The sequence below is a fragment of the Rattus rattus genome, chromosome 8 (genome assembly GCF_011064425.1).
Source record: "Rattus rattus isolate New Zealand chromosome 8, Rrattus_CSIRO_v1, whole genome shotgun sequence".
In the NCBI taxonomy this organism is placed as follows: Eukaryota; Metazoa; Chordata; class Mammalia; order Rodentia; family Muridae; genus Rattus; species Rattus rattus.
Genome location: NC_046161.1, coordinates 108,842,514 through 108,862,123, shown reverse-complemented (window position 1 = coordinate 108,862,123; position 19,610 = coordinate 108,842,514).

The window sequence follows — 19,610 nt, the reverse complement described above, 5'->3', positions numbered from 1 at the left end:
CGGCTTGCACTAAGGGTAACAGGAAAAGAGGAGAGTAACTTCTAAGCAAATAGCAGAAGCTCTCTCAGGATAGCATGAAAAAGGATGCCCATTTCAACCTAAAAAGGTGAGGTGAATTACCTATCTGAAAAACAATAAAGGGGTTTTAATAGCCCCATTCACTTTCACACACCTCTGGAAGTGTCTGTACAAATCAGGAACAGCATTATAGACTCTGGGGAAGGTAGGAAAAGAAATGGAGGATAGCTGCTTTTAAGGACTTGATCGGCGTAAAGAAGTCAATTGACATACAGCAGCCTGGACACCGTAAGAGAAGCATATACATCACTAGTAGGGAGGAAAGTCATCATTGGAAAGGAGGATTGATCGTGGGACATTATGTGGGTGAGGGTCTTGGATGTAGGCATGAACTGTGGGTGATTTAAGGTGAACAGCCTTAAATGACATTAGTCGACTCACCGAATAGCCCACCATGGCTACATGGGGAAACTGAAGAGTCCAAACCAAACCTTGCTAAAGAATTTGGTCTACAGAGGATGCTTTTGTGTTATAGGTTGTGTTATCAACTTGACAGAATGTAGACTCATCAGGAAATGGATATGCTTCCGTGGGTATCTTTATTACCTTAGTTAGATAGATTATCTTCATTGTGGGCAAGGCTATTCTCCGGGCAGAATATCCCGGAGTGTATGAAATAGAGAAAGTGGGCCAAGTACTTGCAAGCATGCATCCCTCTCTGCTTCTTGTCAGAGATGCATCCCTCTCTGCTTCTTGTCAGAGATGCATCCCTCTCTGCTTCTTGTCAGAGATGCAATGTTGCCAGCTCCCTGAAGCACCCAAGGCTCCAACTGACTTCCCCATAGAGCTCTTTAGCATAGAACTCTCCGTTGGAACCTTTGTCCCTTAAGTTGCATTTGTCAGAGAATTTCATGCCAGCACTGGAAACATAACCGAAAAGTCATGGAATGCCAGGATACAATTTGGAACATTCAATATCACTGACAGTGAATGCCAGCCAGGATTGGATAAAACGATGGCCACACGCTTTGTTCCTAGTTGCACAGCAAGTCTTTCGTAGGGACTAGAGTCAGAACAAGTTCCGCATCTCACTAATATTTATAAAATGAGGACGTCCGTGAATATAGGAAGAGAGTCCTGAAAGTGAGCAGCAAAGGAGGAAAGTCATGCTCTCATTTCTGACTTTCCTGCTCTTTTTGGTAATTGCTTTTCATCCTCTACACTTCCAGGGGACTGTACGAGAGACTATCATTACATTCTACAGTCACTGATCAAGAGAAAACGCTCGTGCCCAGAGATCTGTCTACAAAGTGTATGTGAACAACATTTCTTTCCTCGCCTAAGATAAGACAGTTGCGTAAGTCCTGACTCCAGAGATGGCTGTGTAGCAAAGGACTAATAACTAGGTCTAGGCTCCCTTTGTTCTGTTATCTACTTCTGTTGGAATGGTTACTTTCCTTCTTTCTCACCAATTCCACCAACCATTCCAGCTCAAGGAAATTACATTTGCTCACGTCGATGTGCAGACAAGAATGACAAGGGTTTCTTCCACAGTTACATATATTGCATTCACTGGGGATGGAGTAGTTTCTGAAGTCAGTTGAGTCCTCCATAGATTAAAGTAGAAATCTCTTGAAGAGTAGCTCCCGTGATACCTTTACCTTTCCTCACGGTAAAGTACTTGTTGTTCTGGTCAAATATTCTCAGGGAAGTAAGGGAAAGCACACAGATTTAGGACATCACCCTTTGTTCACAGCATTAAAGAGATTTTTCTGGTCAAAGAAAGAGGTAAGGACCTTCCAAGTGTACACCAGGCATGATCAGTTGGGAGCATGCTTGCCTCCCATGCACAAAGCCCTGAGTTTGCTCTCCAGCACAGCAGGTGGTGGTGCATATGATCTCAGCACTCCAGAGGTAAAAGTGGGAAGACCAGGAGTTAGGGTTATCCTCAGTACATAGCAGGTTCAAGGCCAGCCTGGGGTATAGCTGACTAACACAAAATGAAACCAGCAAAATAAATCAACCAAGAGTCTCCTGCTGGTGTCTTGACATGGCTCCTTCTCTGACAGGTCGGCCTGCCTTTATTAAGCTCCTTTGTTTAGATTCCTGATCTTGTCTTCCTTCTGTCCTAGCATTTAATTTGGTTTTTGGTCTACTCATTATGGTTAATGGTTAGTAACTTTCCTAAGGGTGAAGAATGTTGATTCTCTCTAGAGTATTGGTTCTCAATCTGAGTTGATCCTAATGCTATTACCCTTTAGTACAGTTCCTCATGTTGTGACCCCTAATCCTAAAATTATTTCATTGCTACTTCATAACTGTAATTCTGCTACTATTGTGAATTGTAGTGCAAATGTTTGATATGCAGAATATCTGACATGACTCCTATGAAAGGACCATTTGATCCCCAAAGGCGTCACAACCCAGAGGTTGAGAACTCCCTGCCCTAGAGTTATTTGGTTCTCATTACAGAGCAGCATTCAGTTACACCACCAATGAGCTCGTGGTTGTCAGTACCAGAACACTGGCTGGATGAAAGACTTCAAAGTAGAGTTTCCACTGAATCATGGACTCTTAAGAGATCTTGATTCACATGTAGTTGATGTCTGTCAAATATATGTTTTAAGTACTTACCATGAGGCTAGTCGTGGGTTAGGAATGGATGCTAGATCATCTCGGGATCTAGCTAAATACGTTTCGAGGAAAAGACACAGTTCTCGGGATATAGGTCAAGCTCCAAAGTGCATTTCTGTGGCTAGGGAGATGACACAGCAGGTAAGAATGCTTGCTGCGCAAACTCGAGGAAATGAGTTCATACTTGGAATCATCTAAAGAGCTAGGCATGTTGCCCCGGCTTAAACCCTCAGTGCTGTTGTGGTCCAGACAGATGATCACTGTGGCTTGCAGGCTTTTAGCTTAACCCCAGAGTCAGTGAGAGATCCTCTTTTAGGGGGAGCAGGCAAAGAGTGATATAACAGGGCACCCAATACTGTTCCATGGTTTCCTTGGATGCACTGTATTTGAACTCACAGACGTGGGTGCCTACAGCCCATGTGCACACTAAGTAAGTCAGTTTCTGTGACTCATCCACACACACAAAGTTTTCGTAGAGGTTTGACCAGCATAACTACTTTTTACAATGCTTTTGTGTTTTCATTTAAAATCATGTCCAACTAGAAATTCATGATGATTTATTTCCCTCAAACCATCCATCTGTGTATGAAAATTATACAAGTTTAGTTGGGGATATGGTAGAAGACTATATCCTAGAACATGCTAGAATAAAGGACACAGAGGTGGCAACATCACAAGTGGAGGAAAACGTTGTCAGGTTTTTCGCAGGTTCCACAAAGGTGAACAACAAAAGCCCCAACCAATGAGGAGAGGATGCATTGTGGGTTTGGAAAAGACAAAGTTCCCATTTTGTTTGTATTGCACAAAGTAAGATGAGAGGAATAGAGAGAAGGCTTTTCTTGGCAGTTCATTGGCTAAGAGCATGGAAAAAATTCCTTGTGGAATGCTGAAGCAAAACAAATGGACTATTAGATTATCAGTCCTTGGCCCTAAACCAGGGAAAGACCCTATCACGGAAGAATTTAAATTGAAGGCCTGGTGGGAGGGCTCAGGATATGAACACAGAGACCTAGATTGAGCCATAAAATGTATAAAGCACAGAGTGTGGCGGGATGTGCTTATAATCCCAGGATGCTGAGGTAGAGATGGGTCGGCCCTAGTCCTCCTGAGCCAGTGGGTCTAGCTAAGTCAATAAGTGTTACATGCTCGGAGACTATGGCTCAGAAAACAGCGTGGGACGTTCTCAAGGACTGACACATGCGGATGATGACATCAAACTTCCACACGTGCACACCCACCCACAAGCATAGCCTCCACTGAGCACACATACATGTACACACGCACATCTACAGAAAAGATTTTAGTTAATACAATATGGTTTTCAGGAAGTTGACAGAAATATATTCTCATCCCGTAATCCAGTACATAACTCGTGTCTTCCCTTGCTATTTTTTTTTTTTTGGTGTAGGTATATATTTATAAAATGTTCTTTTTAAATAAGCAAAATTCAGTCTTATAAGGTAGCATAAAGGGTGTTATTCTTACTACAAAAATTATGTGTTAAGATGGGTGTAATTTAGATCAGAAAATGATTCATACCTAAATGTTATAGGGTTATTTACAGCAGTATAAATTTGCAGAAATTTTAAAGTTCATCATTAGGAAAATGATATTATTTAAATCATCAAAGAATTGCTAATGACATAGGAAAATATGACATAGTTTTAAGTAGAAGAATGTAAGGCATTGTACACCAAAACTCTGAAGTTTGGGCATTGTACAGTGCTGTACACATGACACTGTAGAGTGCTGTACACCTCACACTGTAGAGGGTTATACACCTGACACTGTAGAGTGAGTGCTGTACACCTGACACTGTAGAGTGCTGTACACATGACACTGTAGAGTGCTGTACACCTCACACTGTAGCATGACGAACATACAAAACTCTAGAGTGATGTACACCTGACACTGTAGCACGGTTTACACATGAAACTCTAGAGGGGTGTAATACCTGACACTGTAGAGTGCTGTACACCTCACACTGTAGAGTGCTTACTCTGACACTGTGAAGTGTTATTCATCTGTCACCAATTTCTAGGTTAAATGTGAGCCATGGACAATTTATAAATTCAAATACACAAAAAGGGAGTCTCAATTCAGTGCAGCAATGAATTCCTGTACCTCTAGAACTACGGTAGGGTTATTGGGAGGATGGAGTTCCATGTCTACTTCACCCCAGGGCTCAGGTGGCTCGGGGTGGCAGGATGTGAAGAGTTGTCTGGGCTTAGCCCACGCTGTGGGAGGTGCTGACTGGGCTCACCCCGCCCTGTGGGAGGTGTTGACTGGTCTTACCCCGCCCTGTGGGAGGTGCTGACTGGGCTCACCCCGCCCCGTGGGAGGTGTTGACTGGTCTTACCCCGCCCTGTGGGAGGTATGGACTGGTCTTACCCCGCCCTGTGGGAGGTGTTGACTGGTCTTACCCCGCCCTGTGGGAGGTGTTAACTGGGCTCACCCCGCCCTGTGGTAGGTGTTGACTGGTTTGCTGGAGGCTTCGTGTCTGTGAGAAGCTGTTCCTCAGGACACCGCTCCTAGGGCAGGGAAGCTCAGTTTGAGTGTGGGACACAGCCCTAGCTGGCTCAGGGGTCTCCGGGCCTGCAAGAAGGCCGGGGCTATCGAGTTCTCAGGCTCTTGGTCATCCAGGTGCCACTGGGATGCTGCCAAGGAGATGAGAATGGAGTGGGCGCCCATAGGCTGGATCTAGCCCAGGGACAAGGAGGAAAAGATAGGGAAGCTCCGGCCGGTCCTGCAGAGAGAGTCTTTGACTTGTCCTCACCTCTTACTTCTCTCTCTCCTCCCTCTCCTCTTTTCCTCCTCCCTTCTTTACTTTTTAAAGGTCTATGTTGATTTCCAGTTAACACGGAGCTCAGTATGAATAAATAGTCCCTAAACCCGTTAGGGGCTGTGCGGTTCTAGGGGACCGTCCCTAAGGAGACAGAGCACTCTTGCAGTCCACAGGAGAACCTCCAGCTGAATGTCCCCTGTGTGCCTTTAGCCAGGAAGATCTGACACAATACAAAGCTTGGCAGAGGTCAGTTTTCGGCTCCAGTGTGGGATGGCGACAGAGCCTCATTAAGCTAATTTCATTTACAGTGCAGCCTGGCTTCCTGTGCTGTGAGCTGTCCGCTTATTCAGCTGCCCTGACTCTCGTGGGTCTGCCCGAACCGCGTATTTTTGTTTCCAAACTATTTTGGCCCTGGATGGATGTCTGGCTCTGGTTCACTTTGAAGACTGATGAAAGCCACAGGAGCTTCCAGGGAGCCAGAATAGGCGACTTGTGGGGCCTTTCTTCACTCGCAGTGCCTAACAGGCCATCCTGGGGTGGCTTGGGTCTGGGAAGAGCCCCTGGTAATGCAGAGTTCACCTGCAGAGGCAATGAGTGCATTCGCTGGATGACCTCATCACCCTTGCAGTTGTGAACGTCAGATCAAGGCAGGGTTGAGTCAATGGGACCCTGCACCTGCTACTTTGCTTCCTCCTAGGTAGATGAGGGATCTCATGACACACTCTGGCCTGGTTTCACGACACTCGGCACTAATCCATTGACATTGAAGCTAGGACCATGGGTCCTGTTTGATTAGTTCACCCCATACTAAGACAATCAGGCCTTCCAAGAGTTTTGTGAGTTATGGCTGAAGGAGGTGGAGGCCTCGCTGGCCATAGGAGAGTCCAGAAAGATGTGTGCAGGTAACCAGTCTAAATCTTTCAGACTATAGATGGACGCTAAGCTGGGACCTCGCACAAGTAGTCAATGTGCGTTTGTTTTTTCTCACTTAACAATGAACCTTATAAAAAATAATTGAACACAGCAACTTACTGTGACTTTCAGAAATTGTTTAGTTCTAATAAACACTGCTCGATATTTAGATACTAATCAAAGGTTTGAGTTTTTTCCCACCTCAAGAAGAGATTGGTTGTTGAGTAATCAAACCATGACTAAATTTAAATCCACATTTTAGCAATAAAACGAGAGTAGTCAAAAAGTTTGTGGCACATTAAAAAATGGTCTTTCAAGCTGAAGAGGCTTGAGACCCCATATGAACAACAGTGCCAACCAACCAGAGCTTCCAGGGACTAAGCCACTACCCAAAGACTATACATGGACTGACCCTGGACTCTGACCTCATAGGTAGCAATGAATATCCTAGTAAGAGCACCAGTGGAAGGGGAAGCCCTGGGTCCTGCCAAGACCAAACCCCCAGTGAATGGGATTGTTGGAGGGAGGGTGGTAATGGGGGAGGATGGAGAGGGGAACAGTCATACGGAAGGGGAAGGGAACGAAGGGGAAGGGGACAGGTTAGGGGGATGTTGGCCTGGAAACCAGGAAAGGGAATATCATTTGAATTGTAAATAAGAAATACCCAATTTAATAAAGATGGGGAAAAAAGGAAAAAAAGAAAAGAAAAGAAAAAAAATGGTCTTTCACATTGGTGAACCCGTGTTTTAAGGGTGAGTCTTCTAACTCAGGGGGGTGGGGCTCACAGAGGTCTGTGGACAGTCCACTTTATACCATGCATTGATGAACCTGAATGCCACCGGATTTGAACTTGAGGACTGTGAGAGTAAACTTAGCTATGCCTTCAAGGACACGAAGCATAACTAAAGAGGGCCCTGAAGTAACCCGGTGTATCAGCTCCTACTGCATAGGCCCAGTTATGACTGAGGGCTGTGCTAAGTGCTGTGTATTACAGTGTTACAGGTAACTTACTAATTGGAACTACATCATTAGCCCGATGAAGACAGGGAGGCCCAGACACGGGAACATAGTAGAAATCTATAGAGGGGCTAGGAGGCAGACCTAGCCGACACACCCATCTATCTCTCAACTTCCCATGGCTAGTGCTTCAAAATTCCAGCAAGACCTCTCGTCCCTCTGAACTGCCTGTTTGACTTCCCAGCCCAGAACTTTCCAAGGCCGTGATTACCAGGATGTAAATGCGAACATCTCCCACTCTCATCCCCAGGTCACTGGGTGAGTGAGGCAAACGTAGAGTCCAAGGGAAAGTGTTTGGGGTGCTAGACGATGGAATTTCTTTCAAAAAATAATTAAGAACTTTAAACAATTCTACCCATGACCCAAGAAAGAAAAGGAAAGGAGCGAAACAGGCATTTGCTTGAGTGGGTGGGTGTTTAAAGGCCGAGACGGTTCTCTTACCGGGAAAGCCTAGGTAATTGCCTCCACTCTTCCCCTCTCTCTTCATGGGCAGACATGGCCTCGCTTCTGAGAGTTTTTCCTACCAACACGGCTCCAGTATATTTGAAGGTTTCAATTGTCTCAAGTAGAATGTAATAATATCTTTTTATTAGGAACCTCTTGTAAATGTATTTCAAAAGAATCGTTAAAATACGTGCGCTTGACAGTATGGGCAAATACCCACATCCCTTCTTTGTGAGGTGACAGAAATTGAGCAGTGAGTTAAGTAAAACATTAGCACTAAAGCCAGGGACGCATGCCGTTCTTTGGCCTCTCGAAGAGAGGCACTTTGCTCTAAAACACTCCTCAACTATGATTTAAAAACTTCTAATTATCACAGTTTCTATTTAGACTCTCAAAACTGAGATTCTGGTCCATCCCCCAACAGCTGTTTGTAAGGCTGACAAGTTAAAAACGAGATATTTGAGAATGGGTTTCTTCCATAGCTGAAGAAATATTGTTTGAAACAGTTTGCTAAAAAAAAAAAAAAAAAAAGCAAGCAATTTCTATTGTTGGGTCATCAGCCAGAAAAACAGAGCTGATGCAGACAGGCTGTAGCCAGATGGGGACCACAGTTGGGTGGCAAAGTGCTTGGGGAGAAAAAAACGACACGTTCTGCAAACTTCATAATAGAGGAACGGGGCGAGCAGTGCAAATTTATGTTAGTAGCGTGATTGGACCAAAGAGACTCTTGGCACCCGAAAATCTCACTAAGTCTTCCTTGATTAACTGGGTGGGCATGCTGGCTCCGTGGAGCCCAGATGGTGGATGCAAACATGAGAATTACAATCATAGTTCACACACACATGCACGCGCACACACACACAAACACACACATGCACTCGCGAGCACACACACAACACACACACACCAAACACACACACACACACCCACACACACACACACCACACACACACCCACACACACACACACACACCCCACACACACCCCACACACACACACCACACACACCACACACCACACACACACCCCCACACACAACACACACACACACACACACACACACACACACACACATACACAAACACACACACACACACCCACACACACCACACACACACACACACACATACACACACACACACACACACACACACACACACACACCACACACATACACACACAAACACACATACCATATAAATACACACATACCACACACTCAACACACCACACACATATATATACACACCACACACAAACACACACACACATACACACACACCCACAACATGCATACATGCACACACACACACATACACACACACACACACACACACACACACACACACACACACACACACACACACACACACCAGGAGGCTCAGACAGCTTGTCATTATTGTTTTCCCTCAGCAGGCTGAAGCCCGAGAAATGTATTTTGTTCTGGAGATTATCACAACACAGGAAATAGCACAAAATTCACTTATTACATAGCCCTGTCTATCGACAGTTGCTCCTCTCGGGTGAGGCTAAGAAGCCATAGGGGTGGAGATTGAAGTATTTAGGAAGGAGAAGATAAAGAAAATATTTCTTGAAGAAAATACTTTGTAAAGAGAAACAGAAGCATAGTGGGAAATTCTTACTAGAGAAGGAATGGGAGTTATTTATTTATGCATTTACTTACTTGTTTTATAGTGTGTGTGTGTGTGTGTGTGTGTGTGTGTGTGTGTGTGTGTGTGTTCATGGGGGGGCAGGCACATGTATGGCCTTCCATGCATGCACAGGGAGGAGATACCGTGTGTTCTGCTCCATGACTCTGATCGTGCTCTATCTTACCCCCTTGAGAAAGGATCTCTTACCTTTTGGGCCCCACACACCAGCCATCCTCCTGCCTGCAGCACCCACAGCTCTCCTAGGTGACTGCATAGCTGTGCCTTGCTTTGATGGGTGCTGGGGATTTGAATTCAGATCCTTGCACTTGCACAGGTGCTGAGTGCTGAGTGCTGGTCCCAGGCCCAGAGTAAGAGTCTGTGTGTCCATCAGAGAACTAAGCCCTCAGTCATGTGTCCTGTGTCATGTGTAGGCTCCTATGTCGTGCGTGTAGGCTCCATCTGTGTAAGGAGAAGCAGGGGTCTCAGTGCGTTTTTAAATAGCATCACATCCGTTGACAAAGTGACGCACGTTCCTTAAGGAGGGGTTGGCCAGGCCTCATACATGAGGACAGGAAGAATGCGACTCAGTGTCAGGGAGCAGGAAGGGCTTTGCCATGCCAAACTTAATCTGAAGCAAAAGTAAGCAAGAAACACACTTCTTGTCTGGGGAGGAAACCAAGGATCCCATTTTTCTCCAAAGGTCCTTGGATTTTCGGTCTGAGGGAAGGCTTTAATCATAGAAGTGAGCTTTCACTGTGCCTCCTGATTTATTTTACTTTAACAACAACAACAACAACAACAACAACAACAATAATAATAATAATAATAATAATAATAATAATAATATTGCGGCTTCTCCTGTGAACTGAGCATGTCTAGGACCACAGCAGCAGACTGGGCATGTCTGGAGCAATCCCACAAAACATCTGTGCGGCGTTGGTGCTTTCTCCTCTCAGGCAGGGAGCACTGGGAAGTGAGTGCTAACTCATCCATCTTGAAGACGTGCAAAAAGGGAAAGGACTCCTTTCCCTCAGGTTCTGCCTACCAAAAGGCTAGCTGCCTCCTAATATCTTCAAATGAGGCAGAACTATCCCCAGGGAGACTGTAATGTCTGTAATGTGTGATACATCTTCACCCCAGAGCCTTTGTTTCCACAGAGACACTAAGGCTGAGACCTGCCTACTGTGTGGACACGGCTTTACCTCTGGTCTCAGTGCTGCCTCCAATGGTGGATACTTTTACTTGGGAATGTTCTCTAGTAAGCCTTTAATTTCAGCTAGCAGGAGGCAGAGGCAGAGGCAGGCATCTCTGAGTTTCAAGGCTAGCCTGTTTGGTCTACATAGCGAGTTTTCAGGCCAACCAGGACAAAAGAGAAGGGAGAGGAGAGGAGAGGAGGGGGAAGAGAAGGGGAGAGGAGGGAAACAGACAGGAGAGAAGAAAATGAATGACAGATAGCCATACTGCTTACTTGGAAGAGTGTCTACCATATTGGGACTGTCTTAGTTGGGTTTTCCATTGCTGGGAAGACACACCGTGACCAAGGCAAGTCTTATAAGGACAACATTTAGTTGGGGTTGGCTTACAGGGTCAGAGGTTCAGTCCATTATCATCAAGGCAGGAGCATGACAGTGTCCAGGCCGGCATGGAGCTGGAGGAGCTGAGAGTTCTCTACCTTGCTCTGAAGGCAAACAGGAGAAGACTGGTTTCTAGGCAGCTAGGATGAGCGTCTTAAAGCCCACGCCCACAGTGACACACTACATCCAACAAGGCTGCACCTCCTAACAATGCCACTCCCTGGGCCAAGCATATTCAAACCACCACAGGGACCTAGGGTTGAATCCTAGCTGTGTGTACCAGGCATGGCTGTCCATACTGATATTCACATACTTTGGCAACTAGAAGTAGGAGGATCAGGAGGTCAAGGTCATAGGGAGTTGGAGGCAGGCCTGGGCTAACATTTCAAAGAGCAAGTATTGAACCGTGAGCTAAGTAGGCATAAGAGCTCACGCCAGCCTGGTTTTGGTCTGACACTCAGCAGAGTTCATTCATCCTGTTTTGTTTGATTGTCCTAAAGCCACTGAACAAGATCTTTCACTCTAATGGTTTGATGGAATTCTTCAGACCCAATGTCATGGTCCTTCCCACCATGGCTTGATTCTTCACAGTACACTCTAAAGTATTTTGGCCCGTTGGGTTGAGACTTATAGAAATGTAAATTTTGAATATGTCAACTGTCTTCTATCCTTTGAATTTGATTTCTAGAACCAACAGGAAAGCCTCCCATAGTAGCAAGGAACTGGGATTTGTGAGGTGAGGAGCAGTGGTTTAGACCGCACTTCTTCAGGCCCCTGAGAGCCAGTGAACCTGTTTTCCCTTGGCACCCATGTGCTCAGGTTTTCCATGGCGCCCAGCGAGAGACTCCATCCCCTCCTTTCCCACCTTTTGTTCAAGCAAGCTGAACAGCTCACGGAATTTTCTTTTAATTGACATTGCGCCCACTTCTGAACAACACGGAAGGGAAAAGAAGAGCTAAGCAGGGCAATTTATTATGAAAGAAAATGTGCTTCCTACTTCTCTAGTGGGGTCCTAGAAATACTTTTGTATATGCTAAAAACACTGGTAAATATTAAAACCAGGGCTAAATGTATCCCTGTGCTTCAGAAACAGTTCATTAACATGCAGATATGTGATTACATATACAGTATGCCTGCTTTGGTCCAAATTAATGAGAGTACTTTAAGCACCTCTTTTCTACAGAGCCCTGTGCCTTTCACATGTGCATGTTAAGACCTCAGGTGTCCACCCTTGCTACACTTAGGACACAATCGCCTCTCTCACTCATAGAAATTTATTGTTCTCTGATAAACAATGATTCCCCAAGGTACACTGCGTTTTAATGTACAGGGGGTTCTTTTAAAATTACAATCTCAGTGCTGTGGTTATCGATACAGAAAAATGTGAATCGCTGGGGTGAAAATGCAGCAAAAACATAATAAAATTTGGAAAAAAATAGTTATGTCTTTGGAGAAAGGGGAACATCACAAAGTTTTGGTTATATATGTATGTGTTCTACATGTATGTGTCACATATGAAAAAGGACAGTAGAGCTATAAATGATAATACTTTCCTAAATAATATTTCTGGTTTTGGAAGAACTTTCCCAGGTTTTGTGTTAAAATTTCATTATCAAGTGATGTCATTTCTTCCTGGGACTAATTTTTTTTCTTGTACTGTATCTCCTGGTTTTATAATATTGAAAGACTATCAATAGGACACAAGGTCATAGAATAACTTGTTGGAATGACATTACTTTTATTCTCTTTAAAACAAGGCTTCTTCCTCCTGAGTGTCACACAGTAACCTAGAGGAGCTGTTCTACTTTTCCCTCCGTATTTCTCCTGTCTTTCGGCTGTGGTCTGCACATCAGGTGCTGTAGGTATCTCTTCTGGGGTTTTGTGCCCAGGTTTCCTGAGTGAGATGCCTTCTTTCGAGGGCTCTAACTGCCCCTCAGCAGCACTCAGAGAGGGCAAGACTTACTGCTCTTACCACAGCCCTGACACGGGCACAGAAACACAGCTCGACTAGCTTAAGAACAACATTGCTACTGCCAAATTGCCTAACAGTAAACCAGTAAGAATAATTCAGAATAAACTTGAAGATGGCTAAAGGTAAAAATACTAACACTAAACTAAAACGAAAACGGACCACAGGGAAGCAATAAGTAAAGGAAAAGCAAGTTTAAAGGAAAGATGAGGCTGGGAGAGATGGCTCAGTGGTTAAGAGCACTGACTGCTCTTCCAGAGGTCCTGAGTTCAATTCCCAGCAACCACATGGTGGCTCACAACCATCTGTAATGGGATCTGATGTCCTCTTCTGATGTGTCTGACGACAGTAACAGTGTACCCACATGCACGACAAATAAATAAAAAAAGAGAATGTTTCAAAGTGTCATGTTAAAAAAAAGAAAGAAAGAAAAAGGTGACACTAAGAAAAAATAAATGAAACTGATATTAGCAAGAACTAAGATGAGGAATTAAAATAAAATATTTTAAAATTAAGAACAATAGTATAGATATAAAGAAAACCAATAACCCAACAAAGAGAAGAAAAGGAAGGGAAAGGGGAGTGGAGAAGAGGGGGGGAGAAGGGAAAGGGAGGAAGGGAGGAGGAAGAGAAGGGAGGGGAAGGAGAGGAAGAGAAAGGAACAGAAGGGGAAAGATGGAGGGGTCAAGGGGAAGAGGAAGGAAGGGGAGGAAGGAGGTCAAGGGAAGAAAAAAAAAACAAAAAAAGGAGGAGGAGAGGGGGAGGAAGGGGAAGGAGGAAAGAGAAGGGAGGGGGAAAGGGAGAGGAGGGCAAGGGGAAGAGGAGGGGGAAGGGGGAAGGGGACAAAGAAATGGGGAGGGGAGAGGGAGGAAAAGACATGGAGGGGGGAGGAGAGGAAGAAGGGAAGGTGGCAAGCCAAGTTGCTATGTCCTTTATGGCTGTAATCTCGGACTAGGGGGAGGTGGTAGGCGGGGGTAGTAGCTGACATGTTGGCTCCCCTCTTTCCCCACTAAACTGCGGGCTGCGGAAGTGTGCAGACCGACTGTCAGGCCAGTCAAGGGCGGATCGTTCATGTCGGACAGCTTTACCTTCCAGATCTCCCTGATTTCTGCTGCACCCAAGGGGTTCTTCAGCCTGTGAGCTACTCAGTGTCTGTATTCAGGGACAACAGACTCCCATGTGAGAGAGGCCTCCCAAGTGCACTGGTGCGTGGGGAAAGCAAGCAGAGCACAGAGCTAAGGCCTAGAGGGAAGCTGAGGAGAAGCTGACATCATGCTGCTGCCTGTTTCTGCTTCTCACGCTGCAGGAGGGGGCAGGAGTCAAGCACCAGGCTCCAAGCTCTGGGTCCCACCAAGCAGCAAACATCAAAGCGGTGGCTGGACGCCAGGCCAACCAGGACCTGCGAATTAGGGTCCGGAGGTCTGTTTCCATGATACCCCATAGTCCTTACTCTGCTGTAGATGGTATGGCCTCTTTTCTGTTTGTTTAATGTTTTGGGCAGCGTTGATCTAGTTTATTCTTGTGCGCGCGCTGCTTCACCGTTCTACTCGTGGCTGTTCTTTCCGTAAACACAAACGAACATTCTTCTAAAACGTATGATATGTAATTACTTCTAGGGTACGAAAGAAAAGTGGTGCTTTGGTGGAATGTTTTAGCTAAGAAGGCTACACAGTTTGTCTCCCTCAGCAAGCAAAGGAGATAGTGAGAAAAACAAAAGGTTTTTCTAAGCCCATTTTAAATCAGCTAGAAACGCAATTGTAGGATAGCTTGAATAACAGATTTTAGGCTAAGGGCACATCTAGGCCATGCTCTGGTTTAGCACGTGTGAGGTCAGAGGTTCGATGCCCAGTACTGTTGGAAAAACAAGACAAAAGCCCATTATATCAGGCTTCGAAGGAATGAGCTCCTGTCCTGGAATTAGACCTTGGACGGCAGGGTGTGAAATAGAAGGGTGGTTAGAAAGCTGATGACTCTTGTGGGTTTTCCCTCAGCAGAAAGCATATTTGAGAAACAAACAGTATAGCTAGACAGTGCCCTGTGGAGCCTGAGGTGGCTATGGGGCTCAGCTGCTACTGTGGAAGTAGAAGGAGTGGATTTCAGGTCCCAGGAGCCCACTTAAGAGGATCAAGGGAATGTGCAGGTCTAGCTATAATTTCAGACTCTGAAGGGGGAGTCTCTTTAGAGACAGGGGATCCCCCTAAGGAAGCTAGTCATTTCTGTGAGCCCCAAGTTAGGGTGAGAGGCCCTGCCTCAAAAAGTAATGGGCAAGGACAAGTGAGGGTTAGGCCCACAGGTATGCACATGGGCATGCATCCACCCGTATGTTGTACCCCAACATATTGCAAACATGCATATATACTCATGGACTCAACCATTCCCCAGTATATACACTTAAAAATGGCAGGGCAGTGGTAAAAATGCCATGAGGAAGTAACTCCACTGGGAAGAGCATTTACTGTGTAAATGTGAAGACCTGGCTTTGAATCATGTGAATTATTTTCCCATTTTTTTTACCTCTAATATTATTTTTTGTGCTAAGTATTGTGGTCACCGTAAGTCTAGTGCTGGCTGTTGAGGGAAAAGAAAGTCAGAGCCCTTCTAAGTTTAGTGAGAGACCCTGTCTCCAGGGAATAAGGCAGCAAGAGGTAGAGCAGGACTGCTGTTTCTTCCCTTGGACTCTGCATGGGTGGATGGTTTGTGCATACACCACCTATACATACATTCTCACACATCACAAAATCTTGATTGCAGGGTCATATCCATCTTCTGTAAGGAAGAATCTAACTCCATGTGAGTATCTGGCCACAAGTGAGAGGTAGACCGGTAGGTAGGGACCATTCTCCTGTTCTGTCTTATACCTAATATGGAAGACTTTGTCTTTTTGCAAGGCCTTGTTTGCAATGTGGATTAAAGAAGATTGGGAGAGTATTTTACTGTTAGCGCTCAGTTCCTCCATTTCTGTCCTGGTTAGGTTTGGCTGGCTCAACACAAGCTAGAATTACCTGGGAAGTAGAACCTTGGTTGAATAAATACCAGGGGAGCATTTTCTTAGTTAGTAGTTGATGTGGGAGGGACCAGCACACTATAGTTGGACCATATGTGGGCAGGTTCTCCTGGGAGATCTAGGAAGGGGAGCCCAGGGAGCAAGCCAGCTAAAAGTTTCTCCATGGCTTCTGTCTCAGTTCCGATCTCCAGGTTCCTGCCTTGGTATCCCCAACAGACTGTGATCAGGAATATTAGGCATATAAACCCTTTCCCACCCAAGTCACTTTTGGTCATAGTCTTACCACAGCAATAGAAAGGAGACTAAGACAATCTCTACCCAGAAACCTCACGGAGGCATCTTAAAAATTAAACATTTCTAGGCAATAGTGAGATGACTCAGTAGGTAAAGGCTCAGGTCAACAAGCCTGATGACCTGGCTGTGATTCTTGGAACTTACATGTACCATGGCACGCACCCCTTCCCCAACAGAACACACTAAATAAATAAATAAATAAATAAATAAGTAAATAAGTAAATAAATACATAAAATTTGAATTTGATGCATTTAAATTGGAAAGATTTTTTTAGTGTATGTGAGTGTGTTTGTGTATGTGTGTGTGTGCATGTGTGTGTTTGTGTGTGTGTGCATGTGTGTGTTTATGTGTGTATGTGTGTGCATGTGTGTGTTTGTGTGTGTGTGCATGTGTGTGTGTTATGTGTGTATGTGTGTGCATGTGTGTGTTTGTGTGTGTGTGCATGTGTGTGTTTATGTGTGTATGTGTGTGCATGTGTGTGTTTGTGTGTGTGTGCATGTGTGTGTTTGTGTGTGTATATGTGTGTGTGTGTTTGTGTGTGTGTGTGTGTGTGTTTGTGTGTGTGTGTGTGTGTGTGTGTGTGTGTGTGTGTGTGTGTGTGTGTGTGTGTGTGTACACCCATGAAAGCCAGAGAGGGTGTCGGATCATCCGGAGCTAGTGTTAAGGTGGTAACTCCCTCTCTTCCCCACTCCATCTCTTCCTCCTTCCCTTGCTTCTTCACAGGACCGTGATCACTGCATAGCTCCTGCCGGCCTATATTCCACAATCCTCCTGTCTCAGCCTCCTCCTGGGGTTGTAGACATGTGTCAACATGCTGCCTTCTATTTGGTGGTTTTAAATAGATATATGTCTATGTTTTACTGGCCCTCAAAATATATTTTCTGGCCCCTGCTTTACATTTTCCTGGCACATTGTAAGCCATTGTTTATGCGTGGGATGGGAGTCCTTTCACTCATTGGTCAGATGGGAATTTATTCTCCCATTTCCCCCTTTAGTCTCATTCACGCCAGTTATGGTTACCACGGGCTTAGAATCCCTAGCTTTTACACAGCTTCGTTACTCATTTCCTGATGTAGCAACTTTCTCAATAGGTGGGAGTCATAAATGTATAGGGTCCAACTGATGGTAGGCAAACATGTCTTTATTCATTGTGTACTTTTTTTATATATCAAAATAAGTCCTAACCTGTAAAAATACAACTTTTTGTTCAGGACTTGTTTCCAATTTATGAAAATTTAAATCAGTAAAAACTGAGCAAGTCACTGTGCCCACGCTAGTGGAAAGGTTTCCTCTACTTTGGATTTACTCTCACTTTACTGTGGTGAACTCAATAACGTGCCACTGAGATAGCTTTTCAACTGACTGTAGAACACAATGAGTAGATAGTGGTGGCTAGTTTAAGATCAACCGAACAAACTTAAAGCTTCCTTCCTGCCCGCACCTTTGCAGAATTCAAAGGGAAGCTATCAGGGAGGAGCACTGGAAGACACACATTCTATGTAGACATTTGCACCCCTGAAGGGCTGCAGACCAAATCCGTTCCTAAATCCCCAAGACTCAGATCTCCATCTCACAAGGAGGCCGAGTGAGCTGGGTCTAGTCAGTAGGCACTCAGTGGCTTGTCCGTGCTAGCTAATGTGATGAACGATGTAAGGACAAGAGATTAAAACAACAAACACCCAAAGGACAACATTCGTGCTTTTATGCCTCCTGGATTTTACTGGCTTCGCTGTAAAGTAAAGAGGTGCAGGCTTGAAGCATAGAACAAAACAAAGAACGTTTCATGGATAGCAATGCCTATTGGGTGTAGCAGCAAGTGTTGCTCGCCGATTGTAGTGGACACAGGTCAGTCATTTGTGGGATGGACTGTTAACATTGCTACCCCACAGAAAGATGGATTCAGGGATGGCTTGATAAGTAATTCTCTTTTACTGTAAATATATTACTTTAAATTAATTGCTTCTCATTGGTTGTCCTAACAAAAACAACTGCATGCGTTTTTCCATAAATTCAGGCAACACAGAAGTCTGTAAATTGTTTCTTTCTCCATCCTCTCCCTAGAAGCAATCACTTTGTGTGTAGATCAAATTCATTTACACACAGCTATTTACATGCAAATCTGATGTTCCACTTAGTGGTTTTTAGTTTTGTAATCTGAAGATTGGACCTACTCTATGTGTCATTCTGCAACTAGCTTTTGAAGAAATCTGACTAAGTCCAACGGGTCTTTCACATAAATCAGGGCCTAAGTAGATTATTTTAATTTAGATTATAATTTCATAAATGAAATACATAAATGCTCTTGGGAACACATGTCATTATGTTGTGTATGCACAGTCCTTCTTTCGAGATTTATAATGTTGAAACAAGTGCTGGAGAGATGGCTCTGCTTTTAAGAGCCCTGGCTGCTCCCCCAGAGGATCTGAGTTCAGTCCCAACAACCACATCAGGATGCTCACAACATCCTGCTGCTCTATCTCTGAAAGATCTGGCACTTCGACCTGGCCATGGCAGGCACTGTACTCCTGTGTACATATACACTCGCTGACATACATAAATAAAAATACAAAAGAAGCCTTTAGAATACAGAAATATTGCTAGGTGCTTTGTCTTTATCTTCTCCACTGGTGAAACACATGAACATACATATACATGCATATGTACACATACATACACACATGCACACACAGACACATATGTGCACATGTGCACACACAGAGACACACAGTACACATGCACACAAGCACAGTGCACACATGAACACACATGCACAAACATACACATGTGCATACTCACATGCATGTATACGCACAGACACCGACACACACAAGCACACACACATGCATACATATGCATAAGCATATACACATTCACACATGTGTGTACACTCACACACATGCACACACACATTTATATGCATGTTTATCTCCCCAGCCATCTCCTCAGTCACCTGCACAACACATGTATGCTTTTATCTTATAGCACCTTTTTATTAATCATATGTTAAGTAGATTAAGGTTTATAGTTGTAACGGTGAACAAGTAATTCCTGATTATGAGAACAAGTTTCTCAAGGACTTAGAGTCTCTGTACTTGAAAATTATATGAAAAATTATAGTCTAGGTGATTTTTGGTATGAATTGTGTACAATTGTCCCTTTGTTCTATGAGAGATTGGTCCTAAGACCCTCAACCAGGGTACCAAAGTCCAAGATCTGCTACATTATAAACTATTATAGTGTTTATAGCTCAGGCACATCCTCCTGGAGTTTGTAAGTCATACTTAACACCATGTAATTATCATGTAA